Source organism: Sinocyclocheilus anshuiensis, unplaced genomic scaffold (genome assembly GCF_001515605.1).
Source record: "Sinocyclocheilus anshuiensis isolate Anshui unplaced genomic scaffold, SAMN03320099.WGS_v1.1 scaffold723, whole genome shotgun sequence".
Taxonomy (NCBI): Eukaryota; Metazoa; Chordata; class Actinopteri; order Cypriniformes; family Cyprinidae; genus Sinocyclocheilus; species Sinocyclocheilus anshuiensis.
The window spans coordinates 1-13,247 of NW_015551048.1; the positions used below are offsets into that span (position 1 = coordinate 1).

The window sequence follows — 13,247 nt, forward strand, 5'->3', positions numbered from 1 at the left end:
GAGAGAGAGAGAGAGAGAGTGAGTGAGTGAGTGAGAGAGAGAGAGTGAGAGAGAGAGAGAAAACGAGATTAATAGTTCCATTCCAAATTTAGAATGTTTAGAATTTTGAAGACTGTTCCAAAACTGTTTTTTTTCATTCAAATACAATAAACAGGGTTGTATATGCATGGAAAAGAGTGACCAGTACAGTCTTTAGCCTTCAGATTTTCTTCCTTCTACATTATGGACATAAACCTTCTTGTTTATAAGAAATACTAAACAAAGATGTTAATAAATAGTTATGTAGGTGAATTAAATTTAATGACCATACACTGAGACTCACATTATCACTTACAAAAGTGCCAGCAAAAAACGACTGGCTTTCTGATTATTTTGCAATGGCATCAGTTGTTTTGGTGAAAAACAACCTGATATTTAAAGGTATAGTTGAGTAAAAAAAATCCCAAAAATATTTTCTTTTGTGTTTTGATTAAGACACTTACCGGTAAGAAACCATTGCATGCGCAGGAGAACTCCATGACAGGACAGAAGAGTGCTAAAATCAAAGAGATTCAATGTACAGAGTTAAGATACAAAAACAGACAACATACACACACACACACCAGTTTCTCCTGCACTCTGTTATGCAGCTCAGCATCCAGACTCCACACCGGCCCCCTGACTGAGACGAGATGAGCCAGGATCCCTCCAGCAAAGTAAATGATGTCCACCTCCACCACTGGGTTGATCAGGAGTGAGACAATGTGCTCCACCAGATCCTCACTCATCAGCTCCATCCGCAGCTCCTCCACCTCTGCTACATTATTCTGGAGCACAGAGAGGGGAAAAGATACACTGCTTTCAGTGTTGAGCAATCTATTTGTAATTGAAAGCATATAAACGTCTAGAACATAATAATAAAATCCACAGTTCAATTGAAAAGACCATGATCTGATTTTTCTTGCAGAATATGTGATAAGCCATAGCACGAAGAAATTTAATTTCTAAAGGTTTCAAGGAGTCCAAACTGCCCCTGCTAACACTTTAAGACACAATAAGGCTCAATTAATCACTTTTAGTTAATGCACTGGGATGCATGAACAATGAAAAATGGTATTAGTCTACTACGCTATCAACAAGCAACCAATACTAGAATATTAACATTCTATACATTTAAAACCAAATTAGATGAAAGTTTTATAACATTTATGCAATTCTAAACATTTGTTAAATTACTTCAAAACAAAAAACTACAGTAAAACCGCAAAAAAGCATATATTCTGAGTACTTTATGGTACTTTATTTGTTACAATTATGAAACTATTGTTCAACAGTCGTTTTAAGTTAATTTAGATTTGTATGTGGTCACGTCAGTGTTTACTTTGTAGTTAATCAATTAATTTCCTCCAATTTTACCATATAACATGGTAAAAAATACATTTACCAAACATATAACACATAAAATATATTTACCAAAAGGCCCAGGAGCTTCTGCTGGATGGAGGACTCCGAATAATAAGACTGTGGAGGAGAAGAGAGAGTGATGAGAAGATACAGGAAATACACAAACACTTAAAGGGATAGTTCACCTAAAAATGTAAATTCTGTGACCATTTACTCAACATTGGTCATGATGTTATATTAAGACATTCACATAAGTATGCACAATAAGCAAATATCAACAAATGCCAGCAACTGCTCAATACAACCCCTTAAAAAAAGTTTTATCAATAATAAAAATGCTAAAAATCCCACAGACCCGGAAACGTAGTAAGAACATCGGTAAAACAGTCCATGCGACATCAGTGGCTCAACTATAAAATTACAAAGCTACGAGAATACTTTTTTCCCGCCATTATCAAGAGTACCACGATGCATGCGTGTGCGCTTGATAACGGCGGAAGACGTGATTTGGAGGAGGAGAATTGTTGAATAAAGAATAAAGTTATTTTTGTTTTCTTTGCGCACAGAAAGTATTCTCGTAGCTTCATAAAATGACAGTTGAACCACTGATGGTCACATGGACTGTTTTACCGAGGTTCTTACTACGTTTCTGGACCTGGGAACATTGAAGTTACATTGCTGTCTATGGAGGGTCAGAAAGCTCTCGGATTTCATCAAAAATATCTTAATTTCTGTTTCGGAGATGAACGGAGGTCTTATGGGTTTGGAACGACTTGAGGGTGAGTGATTAATGACCGAATTTTTATTTTTGGGTGAACTAACCCTTTAAATAAACTGGTATTAACTAGATGAATGAGAGCTCAGCTAAAGTGATAAAATGTCCAAAAAAAAAAAAATGCTGTCATTCCATCAGCTTAGCAGCAAATGTATTTGGGAAACTAAATGAATGGGGTTCAGTGCTGGAAATATTCTGTGTTTGAAACTATTGGTTGCCCCACGACACACATCACTTCCGCATCTCGAAAGAAAGTCTATGGAAGTGTCACAACTCTCTTTTCCAATGGCTCTCAGAAACATGTGCCTTGTTGCTAGGAGACACATGACAAATGTAAACAATATGTCTTCTAAAATCAGCTCAAAACAACAAGCGTGTTTGATATCCCTCAACTGGATGGAAACATATTTCTGTGTCTGTGTCCATCATACTCTACGCAATTTTCTATGAGATCTCAAATCTGGCAAAAAATGGAGTGCAGTTTATTCCAGCCTTTAGCTATGTGTGAGTGTAAGTGTGTGTGTGTGTTCACCTCCAGCAGCTCCATGTAGAGCTCTATTCCTTGGCACTGAATGAAATGGCGACACGCGGTGGGCGTCTCATCTGTCAAGTTCCACAGAGCGCTCAATGCAAACTTCAGAGTGGAGTCCACTACACCCAGAGAGGCCTTCTGCTGGACGATACTTAGCAACTGCTGGGCTTGCACAGAAAGGGGAATAAATGCATTGGTTGGGTCTACTCATGATTCATCTGTCCATTCAGTCCTTTGCAAAAGAAGCTTCATCATTTAGCCATTCACATATCATATAAAACTTTAGGGAACAGAGAGAACACAATGCATGTGACAGTATGGTTAGTGTGAGGCCACATGGTATGGTTTGAAGAACCTGTGCTGATGTACTTGCTGAAATAAATGGGGCTGTCCTTTTTTAATACCTTAAGATTGCAATGCAGTCTGGGATGACTTGCTATTTGCTATTAATAGACAGGCGGTATTAGGTTGAGGGACTTTCTTATTCTATATTTCATTGGATGAACAATTTTATTTGACACTGTGTACAAGTCATCAATATGTTTGGTTCGTTTAACGAGGCTGTAAAATGTTTATAATTTCTGATCTATTTTGTCAACTTCCTGGGGTACACTAGTATAGACATGAACTAAAAACCACAAACTCCAATTTTGATGACCCTTTAATCCTCATGTTGTGTTCTGGTCATTTTGACCTGGAGAGGATTTTCTCTTTCAAATGCTAGTTAATTTTATTGCACTGGACTAAAACCTACTGACTTTGCTCATACGTGTTATAGCAATTTATTGATGGTTTTTGAGATTCCCTCCCCCCCCACACACTTTGTTACACTTGCGACTAGGGCTGAAACAATTAGTCGACATTATCGACAATAAAACATTGTCAACAAATATTTTTGTTGTCGAGTAGTCGTTTAAACTCATATGACCTAATGAAAGAGCCTGCAGTAATGCGGTTTGCCCAGTGTGGCGCTGTAGCGCCAGATTGTAAATCAGCGCTCCCAAATGCAATTCAAGAGAAGACACAGCGATTCAGCGCATTTGAGCGCAAACGCAGCCAAACCTGAAGCTGCTGAGCGTCGTTTGGGATGAATATGTAAACATATGCTGTGCGCTTTCCTCTAAATAACGAAATAAACACAACAAAAACTGACAGTGGTGAGAAAGCAGCAGTTAAGAAAGCATCTGATTACAGCGATGTGGATGTTTGCACGAGCTCTGCAGTTCGGCACTCCAGTAAAGTCCAGTCACGTCACGTTTATTTATATAGTACTTTATGCAATAGATAGCCTTAAATCAAGCAGCTTTACAGTATTAAACATGAAAATCCAGAGTCAGTGTCGCCTTCAGTTAGAATTACAACTTTATTTTCTGTTATAAAGCAGCTCTCCAGTGTGGAGCTAGCTAATGATCAAATATTTTTATTAGTGGGAAAAAAAAAATGATTTATTTAAAGTGATGGATCTTGATCTTGATCTATGTCAGGACTTTTTTGATTATCATAGCCCTATACTGTATTTTAAGAGAGATTATGTTGTGAATAAAATAGTTTATCCAAAAATAAAGCATCTTATCACTTACCTTTGTTTTGTTTCTTATCCATATTATTTACAAAAGGAGATGTTAGGCAGAATGATGTCATTCAGTTACTTTTTTCATTTAGCTAATTAAATGGTGAATGAGGGTTTCTCTGTCATCTCATTTTGTGTGCCAAATATATTTATTTGTGTAAATTAATTGTATAATTGTAATTACATAATATGACTTTCAAAAGCTGAAGTGATTACCTTCATTTATTTGTTAGAATATATATAACTCAATATTTTAACTAATTGCAAAAGGCTGAAGTGCTTACCTTGTTAGAATATATATAGGTCAATATTTTAACTAACTGCAAAAGCTGAATAATCAATCAAAGTCTACTTATTAATCCGTGAAATAATCAACAATTAGTCGATTAACCGCTCCAATAATCGCTAGATTAATCGATTATCAAAATAATTGTTTGTTGCAGCCCTACTTGCGACGTTACCAGCCTACAAAAAATTGCTTATAAATATTGTTATGCTATATTATTACCAAACACTGGATTCAATCTTTTTATCAGCTTGTTTTCTTTCAATAAGCATATGTTTTGTATTTCTTTTTGGAACTGATTGATCATAGGGCTCATTGATCTGAGCTTATGCAACTCAGTTTTGGAGTGAACATTGCCAAAATGATAAACAAATAATGCTTTTTAACCAATTTTATAGCATAATTATAGTAATAACATACCATAATGAGAGATTTACACGCAATTATTTTTAAAAAGCCGGTCATTTTTGATCAGGAATGGCAAATTAGGTAAAGGATTTTTAGCACAGCACTATGTTTAAGAGCAACAGCAAATAAAACTACTTTTTTTACATTTACCTTCATTATAAACGCCTCTGCACCCAGTTCTGAGATCTCCTCTGTGCTCAACTGCAATGAAGTGTGAGAGAGCCTTTTACTCAGTAATAATGTACCAAAGATGAAAATGATATGATAATAGATTTTTGTTCATATAAGCAGATTTTAAAAGTCCATGCTGATATGTCTGCATAATTGCATATATGTCTCTCACACAATACCTTATTTCTTTTTCACTTTTGAATTCACTTTTATCTAGATAAAGCAAAGTGTCTAGATAGACAGCAAAGTGAATATATAGATCTTTATTTCTTTAATAATACTGTTGTTCATAACAAACCAGTCAAAGTTTGTCCTGGTTTTAGACACTGAACAGAATGCAGGTGTTGCTGTAATGACCTTAGACACTAGTATGGAGACTACAGCCACCGCCATTCTCTGCACCGTCTGATCTGCATGATTCCCCAGCAACATCATTATCAGCTTAGCAGCTTCATATCTGTAGGGAAACAGTGGTCAAGATGGCGATAACCACTTCAACAATGTACAGTATATCTGAACAAGTTAAAATGCACTGAGGACACGTGTGTGGACTGACCTGTCAAATGGGACGACCTGTAAGATATGATCACTGCAAAGAGTAAGCAGGCAATTCTTCTGCAACTAAAAGCAAAAAAATCAACTCTTTAAATACTGATACTAGGACCATAGAGAGAAAAAAATACCATGGAAGTCAATGCGGACCAGCAACTACCATTCTTCAAAATATCTTCTTTTGTGTTCAACAGAACAAAGCAACTCATACAGGTTTGGAACCACTTGAGGGAGACTAAATGATGACAGAAATGTAATTTTTGGGTGAACGATTCCTTTAGTGGTTATGGTTCAAACCGTTTGGGATGGTTCTACCTGCTCGTGGTTTGGGAAGTTCTTCATGGCTGCAAGAAGCTGCTGAACTATATTTCCCAGCAGGTGTAAGGGCATCCCCAGCACCAGCTCCTGTACGGTCAGGTTAAACACACACACAGAGGCCACAAGCTGAACGTGCAGAGAATCTGTGTGGTGTCACATCCCAGCCAATACCAGCCGAAACAGAAACACATGGGCACACTATGTAAATGTTATTCATGCATTTTTAAAAATGAGCCAAGATCTTTTACAATAAAGGGAAGTTTTAAAGCATTGTATAAGATGTCATGATGTAATTTAAACTATGCCATCTTAAAAAAATTATCTTACAGTCCCTTACAAAATTACTCATTTTATCTGAATTTATTCATTCATTTAAAACATTCCAATTAAATTCAATTTATACACAGAATGACTTCAAACACACCTCTTCTATAATGAGAATTCATTTCTGAACTATATTTTTGATATACATTTTTGCTTCACTGCTTATTAATATTTGAGAAATTGTTGTTGGCCAAATTAAAGTCATGTGATATGACCAGCAAAGTCATGTGGTGCAACCACATGCAGAAAAAAAAAAAAATCAGGAAATGACTTTATAAAGTCTGTGTGTATGCGGATCAATAACTTTTTTTAAATATCAGATAAGTTGACCTTTTAGTGACAAGGCAAGGTTAGTTCAAGCTTTAAAATGTCATGTGGTGCGACTCCTCAAAAACATAATGATATTCATGAATTGATATAACAAAAAAAACGGTATGCAAAATATTTTGAAAATAATTAATAATGTATTCAAGATGTAACAAAACAACACTTTTATAGTGCTTTACAATAAATGCAAACGTTTCTTGAAAATGGCATTGAAATTCCAAATTATTTGAAACCAGCATAAATACTCAAACATATGGGCTTTAAAATAGATTTTTCATTTTCTTTATAACTGACACTCATGTTTATCACTGATTCTAACAAACCAGCCTGTTCATGTTTAGTTAACAAATACAGATCAGATAACAGATACCTTTAAGATGTGTGGCTGAGGTTCTTCCATGTCACTGGTGTGACTGTAGAGATGAGCAAGAACCTCCCGTATGAAACTCTCGCGGTCGCTGTATCTCCTCAAGCACTCACACAGCTGGGTTAAGTTGGACTCTCCAGCCACCTGCATGTGTTTACAGATTAGTACGTATTTGCAGCTCCTGGCAAAATCTGCTGTTAGTTCTGACTCAGTGGGATGGCAGTGAAATTGATTTTTTTGCAAGTTAACCAGACTTTTGACTATCGGCAAGAACTCTGGCTCACTTTGCTGCTTAGTCAGGAACTGCCAATTTTTACATTCAGTTTCACTGTAAATCTGAAATAGTAATCGCAGTGGATCCTGTCTGCTTCACTGTCTGCTCTCCCATCAGTATTTACTGCATCATGACACTGAATATTAGATTAAACCAGTCATGAATTGCATTTTTACTAGTACTGTCAAACAATTAATCGCGATTAATCGCATTCAAAATAAAAGTTTTTGTTTGCATGATGTATGTGTGTGTACTGTGTATATTTATTATGTGTATATAAATACACACACACATGCATGTATATATCTAAGAAAAATATGTTATGTTTATGTATTAAATATATTTATAAATAATATAAATTATTTGAATATACATATATGCATGTAAATACATGTAAATATTTTCAATATATATACATGCATGTGTGTATTTATATATTCATAATAAATATACACAGTATGCACACATATATTATGTAAACAAAAACTTTTATTTTGAATGCGATTAATCGTGATTAATCGTTTGACAGCTATTTATTTTGAAAATAAAATGTAAAAAACTTTGTTTTTTTGTTTGTTTTCAGCCAGTTGCCAAAGCAACTTCTCTTTTCAAATGTATTGTTTTAAAATAACTATAACAGAAACAAAAACAAACAAAATTACTAAAACTAACTAAAATGAAAACGCAAAAATACAAAACAAAATAGAAACAGAAAACTGATTTAAAATAATAAAAGTAACAAAGCATTTTCTGTGTGCGACGATCATACCTGAGCCATGCAAACTCTTGAATCTGAAATGCCTTTCTGCATTTTTACTTGAGTGTTCATTGACTGGCACAGAAAAATGATCCTCTGTGTCTCCGTCGTTTTCTATATTGTTACGAACTCCCCTGTCTAGGGTAGAGGAGAAGGAACAGCTTAAATAAAATAAAGAACATGAGACTCAATTGCTGCGGATTAAAGCTCTTGAAATTGATCGGATCGCGATATAAAACTCCGTAGACTAGAAGTTGAGCTTCAAGCATTACGTAACCGGCCTAGTCCTTCACCTCGTTCTAGTCCACCCTCTTCTGGCCATTCGGATTCTGTGCATTCCGTTTTTGATGTCAGTAAGTATGTAAAATTGGTACCACAGTTTCGTGAAGCTGAGGTTGACTCCTATTTTACTACGTTTGAGCGTGTGGCAGAGAAATTGAATTGGCCAAGAGATATGTGGGTGTTGCTTCTCCAATGTAATTTGGTAGGCAAAGCTCAAGACATTTGTTTGCATTACCTGTAGAACAGGCTCTTGAGTATGATGTTGTAAAACCGGCCATATTAAGCGCTTACGAGCTAGTACCAGAAGCCTACCGTCAGAAATTCTGGGAACATTCAAAAGCAGCCAAACAAACCTTTGTAGAGTTCGCTAGAGAGAAAAGGGTTCTTTTTGATAAGTGGTGCGCTGCTAGTAGGACTGAGACTTTTGATCAACTTCAGGAACTTCTCTAATTGGAGGATTTTAAAACTTGTATAGCAGAAAACATTGTAATGCATATAAATGAGCAGAAGGTAACAACTTGCCCTGCACTCAGGGGTTCAATGAAAAGAGTCATATAACAATCAACAACAAACAAAAAAGAAAATCACACATCTGCAACAGACGACAGGGACTCTTCGCAAGAGAGATGGAGGAAAAACCTCCCGCCCCCTCTAGCACTGGAAAACTATCCGGCTTTTATGGTAGGGCACACAGTCACAAGAGCGAATCAGCAGAGGTTGACACTCAAGATCGCTGATTAACAACAGGTGTTGCTACTTAACCTAGGAAAGCAGAAACAATAAAGAGACACAACAGGCATACAGAAGAATACGTACGATGACGTAACAATATCTATATCTTTTGTCTCAGCAGCTGTGCCATTAGCATTGGTAAAAAGTCTTGACATGGTTTTCTGAGGCGGAAAGCTAATCTTTGCTTTCCCTGTGTGCATTTTGGCACTAAAACGTTTTTTTTCCACCAAATCTTTGTGCACTACGTCTAATTGTATTACAACAACACAACAAATGATGTGATAGGCTACTCCTTCACAGGAAAAAAACATTACATCAGGGTTTCTGCAGGTTTTATGAACATGAACTTAAGACTTTTTAAGACCTTTTTATGAAGAACATTTAAGGAATGAATTGAATGGAACCAAAGTCTTTTTAAGACAAGTCATGTCACTCGGCGGCCATCTTTGAAACGCCTCTCGGGCATGCAAGTGCAACTCCTATCTCTTTGAATGGGGAAACATCAAATTCTCCAAAACTGTTCACTAAACTTACGATTAAATTTCATATTTGAAATCACCAAAGAAATCTGACAACAACTGTGTCATAAATGTTGTTACTTTTGCTCAAATAGCATTATAAAAAGCTTATTTTTCAGGCTAGATCAGCCAGTGCGCATGTGCAGTCCTGAGCGCACGTCTCAGAGCGCTGACTGTTTCTATAGCAACCGGGACGCTTCTAACGGCAGCTGCAGTGACGCTCTGACTTTACTGATTAGCGATTGGCTCTTTAATTCAGAAGGCGGGGCTTCCTGCGATAGAGCGGCCATATTTAGCGTTGCATTTTTCCCCATTCAAACCTATACGAGTGACACGTCTTGGGTATTCTATAGTCTTTGATGGAACACAATGCGCCAATACAGTCTCTAAGTGTGTTGTATAAGCAATGCTTTAAAAATGTAACATACTCCAACTTCCAATAAATCTCCATTATTTTTAACTCATTTTATAAAACAAAAACAACAGTGCAAATGTCTAAAGATTTCTAAATCAAGATACAATTTCAGAAGCAAAATTACATGAGATAAGAAGTCTTGTTTTTAAGAGAAATTCATCAAAATTAAGTGCGATCATGATTAAAACAAGAACAAATATTTGGAATTGATCAAATTCAAACGATGCCCAACTCTACTCTGAAGGCAGCATTTTAGAGCTTTCGGACGCAGCCAATTTTTCCGAAGTTCCAAAGTCACCGAAGTTAATCTACTCTCCTGTCTGATTTGTTTGTCGGGCAAGATGGTGGATTCGGCTTTATGATTGGTCAGATCGCCTGTCAATCACGCTCTTTGCAAACTGTCAATGCATGACCCCTGATTTTGAGTCAGTGAGTGTGAAAGAAAACTCTTACCTTCAGATGTACATCTCCACACAGCAGCTCAGATCCTCCTGCTCCAGTGCCCAGCAGGCCGATGAACCTCAGCCCTGGCCGATCCTCCACAAAAGCTTGAACGGCAGCGTTGCTCACACCTCTCCAGCCCGACACATCCAGAGACACGAGCTGCGGAAGGATCCCTGGGCGCTCCAGCAGCTGCTGCACCATACGGTCTCCATCCATTACCAGCCTGTCATTGGAGATGTCCAGGTGCCTCAGTGACTGCAGCTTGGAGAGCACTAACATGAAGCTGGAGGTTGGCATCTCCAATTTCTGAAGCCCATGCGCAGTCAGCGACATAAGCCGTGAATGACAATTCAACAGAGGTGTGAGATCCGTGATGTTCGTGCCGGAGACATCCAAGCTCTCCAGCATGGGCATGGCACAGATATCCTCCAGACCTCTGTCATCCAGGTCCGTCCAGGCCAGCGAGAGCTTCTTCAAGCCCCGGAGCATGTTAAAGGAGGCCTGCAGCGACTCCTCCCCTGCTTCCCCATACAGACGCAAGCCGTCCATCAGCAGTGTCTGGAGGCCCTGTCTGCAGAGCTCGTTGGAGGTGAGACTGTGGAGAACATCTGAGATCGTGACATCGCTGTGTATATGTGAAGCGTTGAGCTCTTGGAGCTTGTGAGGGCAGAGCGAATGTCTGAAGGCCTCGGCCGAGAGCTGCGAGGACCGGATGTAAGCGCGGTGCAAACGCAGGTGCTCCGGATTCTGGAAGATGCCTACGGTTCTGTCATTGAGGACCCCCTGAGAGAAAAATAGATCAGACTAGTGATGCGCAACGATTAATCGCAATTAATCGCATCCAAAATAAACGTTTTTGTTTACATAATACATGTATGTGTACTGTGTATATTTATTATGTATATATAAATACACACATACAGTACATATTTTGAAAAAATTTACGCGTAAACATTTATATATTTATATTCTTATATTTTATATAAATATATTTAATATATAAACATAAAATATTTTTCTTAAATATATACACATGCATGTGTTTGTATTTATATATACATAATAAATATACACAGTACACACTCATTTGTTATGTAAACAAAAACTTTTATTTTGGATGCGATTAATCGTGATTAATCGTTTGACCGCACTAATGTATATATAAATACACACACATACAGTATGCATTTTGAAAATAGTTAACATGTCTAGGGTTAGGGTATAAATATATACTGTATATATACATGCATGTGTGTGTATTTATGTGTACATAATAAATATACACAGAACATACGCATATATTATGAACACAAAAACTTTTATTTTGGATGTGATTAAAGGCACAACATGTAAGTTTTCGCCGCTAGAGGGCGCGTATTCAAAACAAACAAAGAGGCAAAGCCGTAGTTTGATGACCCCGTGACTGAGTGTGGAATCATGGGAGTTCATCCCCACAGCCGATGCAATCCGACGGGACTCGGGCAGAAATCATGTTCATGGATGAGCTAATGATTTATTAACGTAGTAGAATGAAGCAGGGTGAGGCTGAAAGCCGTCGAAGCGAAACGAGGCCGCTGAACGAGCGTGACACACGGCTCAAAAGCAGCGGAGCTTTTATTATGCCACAGTCGAGCACTTCTGCTGCTTCCGGTCGTGCGTATGTGGGGTAAAGCAGCTGTTTTATCATACTGGATACATTTGAATGTTCTGTTATAATGCCACTCTGTGCGGTCGTCACCGGTCTATTAAAACACACAACATATTCAAGCGTCTTTGGCGTTTCCATGTTTTCTACAAAACAAAACAAAACCGGGAATCGACGTAATTGGCAGGCGACACAATGACCAGGAACGAGCCACTTGCTATTTCTGGATTTAAACATTCTTCGAAACATTTGGGATAATGTAAGTACACAAGTCAGCAAAATATATAACACTGTTCTAGTGGTTTTTGGATATTTTAATAAAAAAACTTACATATTGTGCCTTTAATCGTTGCCCAGCACTAATCAGAACATCAGGTAACAGATCTTGCATGCAACTAAACGGGTTACAGCGAGCAATCGTACCCTCATCAGCCATCTTGTGCAGAAGCTGATCGGCCAGCTCTTGAGGAAACACAGGGCAGTGGCAGAAGTGCAGTGACCTGTCCTCTTGTGCAACACAAAGCACTTCCACGTTGTGACACACCCAGGCCATGCTAATGTCAGTCAGGGAGGAAGGACTCTCTTCATCATGAAACAAAAACTATATGTATAATGTTGTTCCTGATGAATTCTACGGATGATGCCTTTAGTCTGTTCTGTTGTCTTATACAGTGTAGCAGATGTTCTCTAGACTCATAGAGATGATTCTGCATGAGTTATAATGAACCATATCAAATCAAGAGTAAAATAATAAGTACAATTTTTTATTATACAATTCTAATTTTGACGTTTGGGTTAGGCGTTTAACATGCCTACAAACTTTCAAGGCAATTGTATTCAAATCATTACCATGTTAAACAAATACATTTAACCCTTGAGCTGTTCTGAAAAGCCTTGATCGAATTGGTATTTCTTTTTGAAACTGATTGATTATAGACCTCGAAAACTGATGTGCATAAGTTGAGATCAATGAGGCCTATGAACAATCAGTTCTAAATATAAATACAAAGTGTCTGCAAACTGTAGCCAAAACAAGATTTGGAGATAATATACCATAATGAGAGATTTACAAAAAATGTTTTAAAAGAAAAAAAAGAACAAGTAAGTAAGAAAGTAAATAAATTGGCCAAAATGTATCTTAAATATACGCTAAATATATGTTATAAA

The 13,247-nt window shown here is 37.4% G+C and overlaps 1 pseudogene; it reads right to left on the bottom strand.

Annotated features, from left to right (window-relative positions):
• Positions 1 to 478: 478 nt before the first annotated feature.
• On the bottom strand, positions 479 to 12,777 carry LOC107661899 (protein zyg-11 homolog; annotated as a pseudogene).
• Positions 12,778 to 13,247: the final 470 nt, after the last annotated feature.